Source organism: Ictidomys tridecemlineatus, chromosome 9, assembly GCF_052094955.1.
Source record: "Ictidomys tridecemlineatus isolate mIctTri1 chromosome 9, mIctTri1.hap1, whole genome shotgun sequence".
In the NCBI taxonomy this organism is placed as follows: domain Eukaryota; kingdom Metazoa; phylum Chordata; class Mammalia; order Rodentia; family Sciuridae; genus Ictidomys; species Ictidomys tridecemlineatus.
The window spans coordinates 72,867,310-72,881,966 of NC_135485.1; the positions used below are offsets into that span (position 1 = coordinate 72,867,310).

The window sequence follows — 14,657 nt, forward strand, 5'->3', positions numbered from 1 at the left end:
CACACAGCACAATATACTGTCCTGTCCTCCTGTCTTCCATGTTTCTCTCAGCTCCTAAGTCATCTGTCTCCATTCTGCATCCCTGCCCCATGAGGGCCTGGGTGGCCCTTAGGGACTTCTCTTAGGAAAGCAGGCATCCATGATGTCCAAATCACTTCAACTCCCCAGAGTCCTATGAAATAGCCATCAGCCACGTGAAATTATTTTCATTCTAAGTAATTAAAAGCAAAAGTCTATTTCTAAGTCTCCCCAGCCACAATTCACAAGCTCAATGGCCACATGGAATAGACACTATCCAGGAAACCAAAGCATGCTGGGCTAACTCTGCCCAAGACCCTAAAAAGACAAATTCTCTAAAAATTGTCATTTCCTCTGACAAAATATTTGACCCTTACCCCGAGATGAGGTTTGTGCTTCTCCATCACTGCCACTCAGCTCCTGAGGGTGCACGGATTTTGCACATTCATAAATAAGTGGTTGACAAAACAAAATATCACAATGACTCATTCTCAAAAATTCAGCTTAATGAAAAAATTTACAGAGAATTTAAGCATATTCATAGATTTACTACTACTTTAAAGGGGATACATTTCTAAAAAAAATCTGAAAGGCATTTAAATGTACTTGTGTCACTCTAGAATTTTGAAATTCAAAAAGGCCTTGAGATATGCTTTAAAGATCTAAGGTCAAACAGATCAGATTGGTGGAACTGAATTCTCACTAAGTGGAAATGGAAATTCAGGAAATTCAGTATTGGGGGTGGAGTATCATCCTCTTGCACTTTAGCTGACCAAAGTCAGAGGTACTCAGCATGTGCACAAATAATCACCTCAGGGAGCAGAGCCTAGGGGCTCAGACTGTAATGCAAGAGGCTGCTGACAGCCCATATAATCATATATGATGCAAAATTCTAGGCAGAGTTCGGGAGAAATCACTTTGAGTAATCTTAGAGTGTGGAAGATGAGATGGAGTTACATTACTCTAACCAGAATGGGACAGGACTAGAGCTACTCAGAGCTCCCAGATGACACTTTGGGTTATCCATCTTCAGGGAAGTTGCCAAGAGGGGCTGTCCTCAGGATTGATTGGAAAGCCAGGAAGAGGTGCTGAGGGTAGAAGAAGAGGTGAGGAAAATTCAGGGACAAAACTGGGGGAGGGATTATGGAGAGTCAGAGACAGGTGGTCAGAAAGGTCAAGCTGCCACTGCACTTTGCTCCACATTATATGGAAAGATCTCCCAGTACATAGGCAGGATAGCCACCTACATGTGGAGTAGGTAGCCCCAACACAGGGCTTGCCAGAGTCTGACAACCAGTGTGGTCAGGGCTGGTACCCTCTGAGGCTTCTCTCTGAGCTTGCAGATGGCCTCCCTCCCTATGTCCTTATATTGGTACCTCTGGGAATCTGTGCCCAGTTTTCTCAGCTCTAAGGACACTGCTTGCATCTGAATGGAGCCACCAGAAAGCCTCATTAAATTTAATAATCACTAAAGAAAATCCCTGTCTCCAAATACGGGCATATTATGAGCTACTCGGTTAGGACTTCAAAGTAAGAATTGTGAGGGGCTAGGAATCAACCCTTCACACAGACAGGGCTCATTCCACGTCAAACAAAAGGCTACTGCAAGAAGTGATGCAATCCTATCCCTGTGAAGACAGCTTAATCAATACCAACGTAGAAAGATCATTTATATATATATATATATATATATATATATATATATATATATATATATATATATACATACACATACAAGCCTGTGAGGACAGTTTAATCAATATGAATCCTGTGAGGCCACATTAATCTAAACCAATCCTATAAAGACACGTTAATCTTCACAAATCCAATAAGGAAATGTTAATCTATGCCAATCTAGTAAGGCCACTTTAATTTGTCCCAATCCTTTGAGGACTTTTTAATCACCACCAGTCCTGTGAGGACAGTTTCATCTACATGAGTCCCTTCACCAAGGCAAAGAGTGGAGGTCTTTGACCCTGTACATGTTGATTAAACTCTACTGCTCTAACTCCTTTGGATAACACCAACATATGTCCAATTACTATGGGATAATTAGTAATAATAATGCTTTTACAAACTAAATTTTAATACATTAAGAAAAAGAAAGACATGAGGGGAAGAAAATCCTCTTCAGGATAGGAAAGAAAGTAGCAGTGGCCTTGACTACTGCTACCCTCTGAAAATTTGGAGTTGAGGGCATGGGCCTGCTAAGCTGCCCAGTAGCTCCTCAGATGGTCCCTAAACGAAGGATCCAGGTCTAGCACTACACCGAGGCTGGCTCATGGCTGGTGGAGGGTGCTGTGCCTGGCTAGGCCTGGTCATTCTGCTTTGTTTTCCTGGTCCAAAAGGCTGGCTGGATGGGGCTGCTTCCACAGGGAGCACTCAGGAACCTCATGTTCTTATTCAATGGTGGTGCTTCCCAATTATCAGGTCTCCCTGACTTGCTTTCATCCACAACGTTCTTTTGTTAAAACATGAATTCTCAAAATAATTCTCTTTGCTTAAAAAGAAAAATACAATTTTGGGGAAAAAAATTAATTTTGAGGGACCTGTGTCCTGGCAAAGCAGCTGGAGTTTCACTATGGTGCTAGATGTCTGTGTAGACTTTATTCTTACCTCCTTCTCTACCTCTTTATAGTATTGTGTTTGAGAAGAATGAGGAAGCTGTTTTCACCAGTTTCACACTTGCTTCCTGTTGGTGGAAATGTAAATTGGTACAATCATAATGGGAAGCAGTATGGAGGTTCCTCAAGAAATTAAAAATAGGCCTACTATACGACCCAGCATTCCCACTTATGCTCAAGTCAAAACATCATGTTACCTGCCTTAAATATACACAACTTTTACTTGTGATTTACACATGAGTTAAGCTAGAGAACAGAAAGTTGGTAGAGAAGCAATAAAACAATGCATGATTGGAATACTTCCATGCAGAAATCTCTGAACAGAAATGAAGGAGGAGAAGGTCCTGCTGCTTTTAGACCTTCCAGGTGTCTTGTCCCTCATCCTGAGACTTGGGGGAGAACTCCTTTGTTTCTGAAAAAAATCTCTGGTCCCAGGCATTGATGGATGCCTGCAGCTTTGGTTCAGCTGGAAGCCAACTTTGAGTCTTTGGGAGTCTTAATGAAGATACCAAAGAAAGAAAATAAAACTTCCCAGATGGTCTTCTGTCTAAGTATTTTTGGAAATGTAAGGAGATAAGAATCTGAGCTCTGTATAGCCCTGGATGGATTCTGGGAAATATCACCTAAAGGAGATGCAGTAACCTAACCTAGAAACAGCAGGCCAATGTGTTCCATTCTCAAGTCTGACATCTCTTCTGAGATAATGTCCCTTCTTCCTTAAGAAACAAATAATATCCTTTTCTTTACTGTCTTTTCAATACTTTGGTCATTAAGTCACACTTACATGGTGCAGATAGCATTCCAACGGAATAGAAAAAATGTTTTATTCAGCTTTTTTTGCTGCTGTGATTAAAGGACCTGACCAACACGATTATAGAAGAGGAAAAGCTTATTCAGAAGCTCATGGTTTTAAAGGTCTTAGTTCATAGAAGGCTGGCTCCATTTCCCAGGAGGCAAAGTGAAGCTGAACATCATGATGGGAGAGTGTGGCAGAGGGAAACAGCTCACATCATGGTGATCAGAAAGCAAAGAGACAGACTCCACTTTCCAGATATAAATAGACACTAAATCCTTGCCCTAATTCCCACCTCCTGTAGACATACCCTACCAGTTCAGTTATCACTCAGGTAATCCCTAGCAGGGGATAAAATTATTGAGTTAAGACTCTTACCACCCAATCATTTCTGAACCTTCTTGCATTGTTCCACATGTGAGCTGGGGGACACCTCACATCCAATCCATGACAAAAGATGAATGACAAGGACCTGGAGATGAGGTGATAAATTATTCTTGGGAATTAAACTATCTCACTTATACGTGATGCTTGAGGCAGCAAACCTACAAGGAATTTACCTAAATAAAAGAATCCCACGAATACAAATGACCATACAGTCAACCTGAGTTGAGTCAGGCACTACAGAGAAGTTTAATCTCATTTAATCTTCATATCAACCTCAACATGAAGGGAGTATCAATAAATTCATTTTCCACATGGGAGAAGAGGGCCAAGTGGAAATTAAGAAATGAAAACGTGATCCCACAGAGGTCACCATTAGCAAAGCACATACTAATGCTAATAAAGAGAATCATTTTGATATCTTCCTGTCTCCCTTCTTCATTTAGGAAAAGCAAATCTGGAGGTAGCAGATGAGGGCCTCTGAGGCATGGGATAGTTGCTCTCTGCTCTGAATGATGGGACAATTGTCAGGCTCAGCATAACCTGAACAAGATATTCATCACCTCCCATCTCGCTTTCTTTTATAAACCCATGAACCAAAAAGCATCTGCCGTCTGTGTGGAGGAGACAGAATCAACCAGGAGACTACTGCCAAAGTCCAGATGAGAGATGGCAGAGGTGGTGCTTATTTGAAGAGTTTTGTTATGAGGAGAGATGAGATGTGATTCTGTGGGTTTGGACTTCAAGGACTGCTGGCTTATGTTGGACTCAAGAATAAAGTTTGAAACTTGCTAGATTTGGATGCCTATTTGAAAGCCAGAGAAGTACTCAGTAAGAAGGTGGGTATGGAACACTGAGGTAGAGGTGAGATACTCCCATGTAAACTTGAGAATGATTAGCACATCTCTGGTATTTAAAGGCCCAGAGTGGAAGAGATGATTTGGAAAGTGTTGATTTTAAAAAGTGTATAGGAGAAAAAATAGGAGAGTATTGTGAAGAAGCTAATTTAAGAACAAAATTGTTTTTACAGGAGTGAATGAATTATAGGAGTGTACTGTATTGTTCATTGCAGGTAGTAGAACTGCCCAAAGATTTTGATAACGTCATATAATTTGCAATGACCTTAGGCAAATTATGTTAGTTGACAGAAATAATCAGGATTGATTTTCAGCTTTTCTAATGCTTTTCTTGACTGTCAAATATTTTGAGTTGGCCATAGTAGCTTTTCCTGTTTCAATTTTATGGCCACATTTAATTTTCAGAACATTTTCTAAATCTCAAAATGTGCTAACCATTGGAGGGTGTTAACATTGAACAATGAGGAAATAAAGGAAGGATTATATATTATATATTCAAAACTTCAGAAAGCCATTGCAATCTTGAGTTTGTTAAAATTGACTCAGGGTGGATATAGTGCCCTGGCAACCCCTGAGAGGGTTCTGGTGTGATCACATGATTGTCTTCAATCTATGTTGAGTGACTGAGTTAACCCCAGGCAGTCCTACCTAGTTAAGTTGAACAGCTTCTTCCCTTGAAAGGGACCCTGGAAGAAGAATGAGCCCTCTATCCCCTGGAATTGGCCATTTCCCTTTTTATAGCCCTCTCATTTTCTTTTCCCAGATATCTCTGCTCCCAACTAGAACAGATACCCAATGAGTGAAGAGCAGTCTAAAAGACTCCACCAGTTAATAATAGCATTTAGAGAAGAAGGATAATGTGTATCCTCTTTGGGAAGAAAACCAGGTTGGTGTTTGGCAGATAATAGCTGCATGACAAATGGCTATGGATTACTAATACAATAACCTTTCTTTTGCAAACCAAATGTACTTGCAGCTTGAAAACTGATTCCTGCACTCAAGCATCCATCTGAATTGGAACCAAGAAGGTTCAAGAATGGTGACAGTTGAGTGAAGGACATACTCCCCCACTTCACATCCATTTCTTCTTTGGGCTAAAAACTAATCTGGATTTATATACTTTACTACATACATGGGCATGGGCCCAAGAGTATCCAATTTCCAAAACTAAAGCACCCCATAATATTTATCACATCCAATTTTTACGAAAAATCGAGATTTTATTCTTTTAGTTATTGAAGAGAGGAGAAATTCTTTAATTCTGGAAACTTCTATATAATTCTACCAGGATTTGGGGATATAGCTGTGCCAGTTACTTGCAGAAGATGTCCATATTTCACAACATATGCCCTAAGGGGAATAGAAATTATCCTAAATATTAAGAGCCTTTATGTGGTTTTAGGCCTGAGATTTTTTACTTTGCTTTTGCATCCAGTTTAGGTATCCTAACCCATTATAAACATTGGGGAGGATGACCAATATAATTAAATTTGTGAAAGAGTTTCCACTATAAGCTTTGATTTGAGGACACTTGAGAATTTTTAAATAATTCCCCTTTGGTTAAAATTTTCCATTTTCAGTTTTTGCGCAAAGGTAATTTCTTTGTTTTTGTTTGATTTGGAAAAAAATGAGGGAATTTAACAGTGAGGGTTTGAATATATTTACTTATGATTAATTTTGATGAATACTTTTATAAAGTATATTCTAAATGATGTAAATTCCCTGAATTTGAAATTACAAACTTGGAAAGTGAAATGATCATTAGAAAATTTTAAACTATAGTAAATAATTGTAATGAACATTTGACTTAAGAATGATCATACACACACAGATGCATAATTTTGTATTAAATATAAAGAATTTAGGTCAAATGAATTTCTACTCATATTCTGTCTTGTACCTACAAAATCTGAAGAATGTACCTTCCTGAATTTAATTAAAATTCCATAAGAGAAAATTCAACCTTATTCTGTCAATTTCCCTATCTCATTATATTAGAGTAAGGAAAATAATCTCTTCCTCTTAAATATTAGTTTTTGATTTTTGATTAAAAAACAAAAACAAAAACCTGTCCTCCCTGCATGCTTCCAAAGTAAATTTCAGTAGTGGAGATAAGCGTTTTTTGTTTGTTTGTTTCTTGTTTTTTAATGAATCTAAAGATGTCAGTTCCTATATACAAATATCCTGTATTTTGTCATCCCTATTTTACAATGAGGAAAATCAGATTACAACTAACAAATAAACTCCAATAATTTTTCTTACACACACATCAGAAAAACAAATTTCCAGGGCAAACTGCCTCCCCCAAATCTGAAAAAGCCAGGGATTCAGAGAGTCCCAACAGAGACTTTGCCCAAGATCTGAAGCAGAGGTCACTATAGCCATAAACTGGTGGAGAGATTTCAGTAGCAACTTTGAGAAACTGCTAGAGGCTTAGTGTGAACTATCAGGAGATGACTAACTCCTGGGAGCTGCAGCCTGAAGGTTTGGGGTTGTACCTCTATGTTTTCTATGAGGTTCTCATGGTAAATAGAGCCAGGAAAATATTTTGAAAAAAATCCTTGTGAAATTACCCTAGAGTGTTCTCCCTAACAACAGTCTACTCTTCAGGGACTGGAATGGCAGGGGGTTGGTTAGAACAGAACAGAAAATGGAAAAACTGTCCTTGCCACAAAATCTCAGGTAGAAGAGGAGCACTCTCTCCATTCAGCCCCTTTGACATTACTATTGCACTTTACAGAAGAAAAAATAGTGTGAAGGTCAGATTTCATGGATATGGACACACTCATGACTGGCACTTAGTTTTGAGATTAAGGATTCATTACCATCACAACAACAGAGCTCTAGTATAGTGGGCTACAACTTAAGTTATTGAAAGATCCAGACTCCCTGAACAAGAATATTCAAAAGAGGTCAAAATCAAGACAGGATACAAAGGTAAGAACCAAGAAGTAACTTAAACTCCTTGCATGGTCAGCGAACAAAACTATATATAAATTCCAAGCCTGAGAAAGACTAGCAACAATTTTCACACTATCTGCCTTATGTACATTAAATCTATTAATAAGTGTTCATCATTCAATGAAAAAATGTATAATAAGGATTAAGACAAGAAATAAATAACAGTGTGAAGAGAAGAAGCAAGTAGCAGAACCAGATTCAGATACATCAAAGCCTCTAGTATAAAAGGCAGAGAACAGAAATGCAAAAACAGACAGAGCATGGAGATGTGAAATTGTTATGGTTTGGATGTGAGGTGTCCTCCAAAAGCTCATGTGTGAGACAATGCAAGAAGGAAATGATTGGGATATGAGAGCCTTAACCCAATCCATGGATTAATTCCATTGATGGGATTACCTGGGTGGTAACTGAAGGCAGGTAGAGAACGAATGGAGTAGGTCCCTGGGGACATGTCTGTGGGATATTATTTTGTATCTGGCTACCAACATTCCTCTCTGCTTTCATCATGTGAGCTACTTCACTCTGCCACACTCTTCTGCTATGATGTCCTGCCTCACCTCAAAACCTTAGGAATGGAGCCAGCTGTCCCTGGACTGAGTGCTCTGAGACAGTGAGCCCCCAAATCCACTAATTGTTCTTGTAAGATCTTTTGATCATAGCTGCAAAACTGCTGACTAAATCAGATCTCAAAAATTCTCCCTCTCTCTCTCTTTCTTATATATAAGCAGAGATGAACTCCAGCAGCCAGATACAATATCAAATACTTTTCACCTACCTATATCCACCTCAAACTACAGAAAACAAAAGACAAGGAGAAAATCTTGAAAGAAGTCTAATGGAAAAAATACTGCACCTATGGACAAGCAAAGTTAAGAATTATAGGGACTGGAGTATAGTTAAGAATTATAGCTCACTGGGGTATAGAATACGTGCCTAGCATATCTGAGGCCCTGGGTTTGACCCTCAGCATAACTTAAAGAAAACAGATGAATTATTTCAACTTATTTCTTCTTTCATCTAAAATTATATGCAAGCAAATGAAGAGTACAGTGAAACATCTAAAGTGTTGCAAGAAATCCAAATTAGTTTCATATCTACAGTTAAACAAAACCTTCCCACTGTGTACAGTGACTTTCTTCAAAATATTGAATAATGGATTAGGATTTAAAAAACAATACTGTTACATCAAAGAAGCTATATGTACCACTCATATATGATATATGAAAATGACACTTTATGTCTGAGATTTTTCTGGTAAACACCCACAAACCTGACTTAAAATCATGGGAATATAGCAAGAAAATACCAGTTAATTGACATTTTGAAATAATATTTGTATTATGAACTCTTAATACATAAAAATGTATAGATCTGTACTGTTCAATATAGTTACTTCTGGCCACATATGATAATTGAATGCTTGAAGTGTGACTAGTATGAGTTAAGATGGACTATACATGCAAAATAAACCACAGGTACCAAAGAATTAATATAAAAGAAGGGATACAATTAGTCATTAAACACCGATTATGTACTGAAATAATAATTTTTATATTTGAGTCAAATTACATTAAAATTAAATTTGTTGATATTATTTACTTTAAAATGTTTAATCAGCACATAAATCTATATATATTCAAGTATGCAAAACGATCGTATGTATACACACATATGTGCACATATCATGTATTGATCACCATGGTCTAATTAATATAGCCATTACCACTCATAGTTACTATGATTTCCAGCATTTTATATGTAGTAATTGGAACATTTCAAATTACATATCGTCCATGTTCCATCATGGACCATATCTATTTGATAGCTTTATACCTAACTTATAAATCTTAATTTTCCTTACCATGTTCATCCGATCTTTATAGAAATCTCTTAAAACATCAATCAGTATAAATGTAAAAAATATCAATACCTTAAGCATACCATATTCAAACTGTGGATAACCAAATATAAAGAAAAATAAATTGAAAGACGTTCTATTAAAAAAAAAAAAACACCTTAGCTCTTTAGGAGAAAGCATGGAATTTATCAGACATTGTTAAGAAACCTTACAAATAAAAACACAGCGACATATTTAAAGCTTTGAAATATAAAAACCACCCAAATAAAATTCTGTATTCAGTAAAATTATCCTTCAAATGTGAAGCAGAGATCAAGACTTTCTCAACAAAAATTGAGGTACTCTTTGACAGTATACCTTGCCCTGCAAGAAGTATTAAAAGGAATGCCTCAGAGGAAAAGAAAATATCACAGCTCAGAAAACAAATCTACATAAAGACATGATGAGTATTAGACAAAGTGAAAGAAAAATGCAAAAACAATTTTTCTTATTTTTAATTAGTCTGACTCCATTGTGCTAATACTAATTAGCTGTATTTAATTCACATATATACAATTATACATTTTGCTCTCCAGCTCACATGAAAAACCATCCAAATCAAACCACATTCTGGATCATAAAATACACCTTAACAATCATACAAGTAGAAATTACACTGCCTAATCTCAGATCACAATGAATAAACTAGAAACTGACAATAGAAAGATAGTGAAAAGCCCTGAATACTGACTGGAAGGGTAAAAAAAAAAAAAAAAGACTTCTAAAGTGACATGAGACAAATATGAAATCTCAAGAGAAATTTAAAACCATTTCAAAATAATCAAAAATCAAATTACAAGTTATAAAAATTTGTGGGGAACATTAAAAACAGCAGGAAAATTGGTAATGTTGAATGCATATATTAAAGAAGAAAGATCTGAAATCAATAACCTAAGCTTCTCACTTAGGAAACCAGAAAAAGGAAAGCAGACTAAATCTTAAATAAAAGGAAAAAAAGAATTAAAATTAGAGCAGAACTCAATGACATTGAGAACAGGATACCAAAAGAGAAAATTAATAATAAAAAAGATGGTCTTTTGAAAAGATAAAATTTGTAAGAATCTAATCAAGGTAGCTAAAAGGAGAGAGAGAGAAGGAGAGGAATAATAAATTACTAATATTGGAAATGAAAAAGAGGCCATTCCTAAATATTCTCTGAATGTTAGAAGGATAATAAAGTAATATTATGAATACTTATGTAATCAGAAATTTGAAAACCTAGATGAAATGGAATAATTTCTTGAAAGACAAAATCTACCAAAATGCCTACTACAAAAATAAGTAGATGATCTGAATGGTACTGTATATATTAAAGAAATTGAATGAATACCAACAAAGGATTATTGTATTTTAAAGTTAAAAACAGTATATTTCTTCATTTTTTCCATGTCTAACCCCTCTCCTCTATGGATCAGCATCCACTTATCAGAATATTCTGCCTTTGGTTTTTAGAGATTGACTTATTTCATTTAGCACGTTACTGTCCAACTCCATCCATTCACATGCAAATGCCATAATTTTATTCTCTTTTAATGCTGAGTAACTTAAATTGTTGAGGATGGGGATATTGCTCAATATCAATATCCAATAGAAGCCAAGATCCTGGAAAGTAAGAAACTGCATAGACATCTACCTTTCTCAAGTGCCACAGGTTAATTTTATCTTTGAAACTATCAAATCTTGGTCAGAATGGCATATCCCATTCATGAGAACCTTATGTGATAATTCAATCAAGTATTTGAAAAAAAATTCCTTCATGTTCTCAGAATAATAAACTAAATATGAAGTAAAGGCAAATGTAAAAGACATGGAAAGAAAATGATGAAATGAATAGATGAAACAAGGAGGAAAATATTAAAATTATTTCTAGCAAAATTAGTTAGTCGTTGATAAGTTCAAAGCCAAATAAGATACACTTTAACTTGTGAGGAAAAATCCTGATAAAACTAGATTTAAAATATTTGGATTAAATTTTAATCATATGGTGTTTTGTGTACAAGCACATGTAAATCAAGACCTGACAGGTTACATTTTTCAGGGGTTCTTTTTGTCCTTCCCTTCATATTTTTTCCTGGTTCCTCCTGAACTCAGTACTAGCTACCCAATGTTATCTTACATTAGGATCCTGAAGCCTAACTTTCAGATACCTCAACGATGGATATACTGGATTTTGGGAAAAACAATTTTCACAAGACAAGAACATCGTTTAGATTTGTCAATAACAAGAACAACTACAAAGAGGAAAAACTCACTATAAGAACATTCAAGACTTGGGGTGGGGGGGTGCTTGGGTTGTGGCTCAGCTGTAGAGCCCTCACCTGGCACGTGCTAGGCCCTGGGTTCCATCTTCAGCACCGCATAAAAATAAATAAGGTATTTTGTGCAGAGCAGCACACCCCAGCAACTCACCCTCGACGTCTTTTTCTTTTAAAGGTCTTCTCCCACAAACACGAAGAATGGAATCCTCAGGCCAGATGGACCAAGTATTTGTTGAAGATCAGTGTAGAAGACTCGCAGTGCAACACACTGCATCTTCTCTGCCCTTGTCTTCTCTGCCGCAGCCGCCGCCGCCTCCTCTGCCGCCGCTGCAGCCGCCGCCGCCTCCTCTGCCGCAGCCGCCGCCTCCTCTGCCGCCGCCGCCGCCGCCGCCGCCGCCGCCGCCGCCGCCTCCTCTGCCGCCTCCTCTGCCGCCGCCGCCGCCGCCGCCGCCGCCGCCGCCTCCTCTGCCGCAGCCGCCGCCGCCGCCGCCTCCTCTGCCGCAGCCGCCGCCGGCGCCTCCTCTGCCGCAGCCGCCGCCGCCGCCGCCTCTGCCGCAGCCGCCGCCGCCGCCGCCGCCGCCTCTGCCGCAGCCGCCGCCGCCGCTTCTACCGCTGCCGCCGCCTCCGCTGCCTTCTCCTCTGCCGCTGCTGCCTTCTCCCTTCTCCTCTTCAGATGTCTTCTTCTGCTGTCTTCAATCTTCTGAGAAATGTGTCTGGCACCGGGGTCTTATATAGCCCTTGGGTTACTGTGATTGGCTCAAAGTTATGCTAATTAGGTTTCGAAAAATGTACCAATGCTATTGGTCCAGATTTTGGCCAATCAGGTTTGGAAATGATCTAATGCTATATTCCCACCATTCATTCATGTCTGCCCCACTTCCATTTTCTCAATGGAGGTTGAGTAGTGGGAAGTTGAGGTTGTGGACCCAGCTGCAGTGATGCATGGCATGGGCTTCTGCAGCAGGCCTCCCTGCTGTGCCAAGGCCTGGCTGCTGCAGATGACAGGTCTGACAGGTCAGGGAGCCTTTACTCCCTAGGCACTGGCTCCAGGCAGCAGCAGGGCCGCTGGAACTCTGACCCACCCAGGCCAACACCCCACCTCTCTTGCTTCTTGGCAGGGATTAGTAGACAGGCTGTGTGACTTTGTAGCCAGGGCCATCAGTGCTTAAATACACAAATAAGAGAGACTTTAATGGCAGGGGGAAGTCCTGATAAAACTGGACTTAAAATATTTGGATTAAATTTTAATTATATGATTAGGTGTATACGCACATGTAAATCAAGACCTGACATGTCTTGCAGAAAATGAGCAACAACACTGAGGACAAAGCCAGGCACAGTATTGGTACTCAATAAATTTGAGCTATTGGGTATGCATGTGTATCTGGAATGTTTTCCTACTAGAGGAGAATGTTACAGTCAGCTCTTGCTGTGTAACAAGACAACTCAAACATCCTGTCCTCTCTTCCTGAAGTAAGGTTAGCACTCCTGTCAGTAATTATAAGTCTGGTACCTGGCACCTTTCAAACATGGAAGACATGGAGTACAGGGTCATCTGTGAAGGACTTCATTCCCAGATCCTGATTCAGGGCCCAACACCATAGAAATAGACCACAGATGTCATCATCAAGAGTGTTGGCTCTTGTGTTGTAGCCTCACCTTGTTCCCTTTCTCCTGGTATGGGCTGGAGGTTGCAGATTCCCCAGGAAGCAACTACTGGGATGGACAATGTTCAGGACATTTAATGGGATGGGAGGGAGGAAAAGGATTGGGGCTGGAGGCTGAGGATGTCACTCAATGGCCGAGTGCTTTCCATGTGCATGAGGCCCTGGCTTCTGTACCTAACAGCAGGATCCCTAAAAAAAGCAAGTATCATAGTGAGAGAGACTGGGCTGTGATGAACCTGAATAAAGCCATCAGCCAACCCTGTGAGGACTCTGAAGATGGGCCATCACTCTGAGTGTGGCCAGGGTCTGTGTTATTATTACCAGGCTTTACCAGTCTTTGGAGGCCTGCTGTTTTGGAAGAAGATGTAGCCTTGAGCAGAGGGGGCACTTCAGTGGAAGCCAGTGCCTGGAGAGGGCTGGAGCTGGAAATATCTCTCTGACACCATGAGTGCAGTGGAATATGTCCTTTGTCCTGAACTGGATCTGCACAGCCTGCAAGAGTGACACTGGTCTAATATCTCTGGACTTCCTGTTGTATTTCGGTGATGAAGAGAAAACCAGTACACCTTCTTCCCCAACTCCCAAGAAGGTCTTAACAAATAAACCTGGAAATGCCACCAAGTTTCTTGGGCTGCTGTGCCAACATTTACACAGACAGGCTTGGGAGGAGGCACTGCTGCTCTAGGAAGGGACACCACACCCTACAAACATGAGGGGAAAACACAATATTATCTTGATGGGAAGCCCCTGTGCATGGGTTCAGTACCCATTCTGGGTTCTCCAGGCTGACAGATCACAGTGGAAGAACTGAGCCTCCTGCTTTCAGATCTATGAATCCTTGCTAAGTCTTCTGCTTCTAAGACAATGATATAGCCAAGGTGCTTTGGTGGATATTTGTGTGACAGTGACAATGTTTCCTGATCACCAAGATCCCAGTGGCTATTGGGCCATTCCCTGACATATCTATCCAGGCAGCAAAGAGAATGAGAAGTTTAGATCATGGGGAAGAATCTGGGCAGGAGAGGCTTGTAAGAGGCCATCCATGGGGGATCTGTAATAATGGCAGCTTTCCCAGGCTGAGACCAGTCTGTTAATTTTTAATGATCATGTGCTATGTACCAGGCTCTGGGCAAAGTCCTTCAAGTACTTTGCCTTGTTGAATCCTCAGTACCTTCCTACCATTTTGCTGACAATAGAG

At 39.5% G+C, this 14,657-nt stretch overlaps 1 long non-coding RNA gene across 1 annotated transcript in view; it reads right to left on the bottom strand.

Moving 5' to 3' along the window:
- Nucleotides 1–12,154, bottom strand: part of LOC144366785 (uncharacterized) — a 40,364-nt gene extending 28,210 nt beyond the window's left edge. The window contains exon 1 of the long non-coding RNA XR_013425928.1: nt 11,944–12,154. This is a non-coding gene — a long non-coding RNA (uncharacterized LOC144366785). The remainder of the gene's footprint in view (nt 1–11,943) is intronic.
- Nucleotides 12,155–14,657: the final 2,503 nt, after the last annotated feature.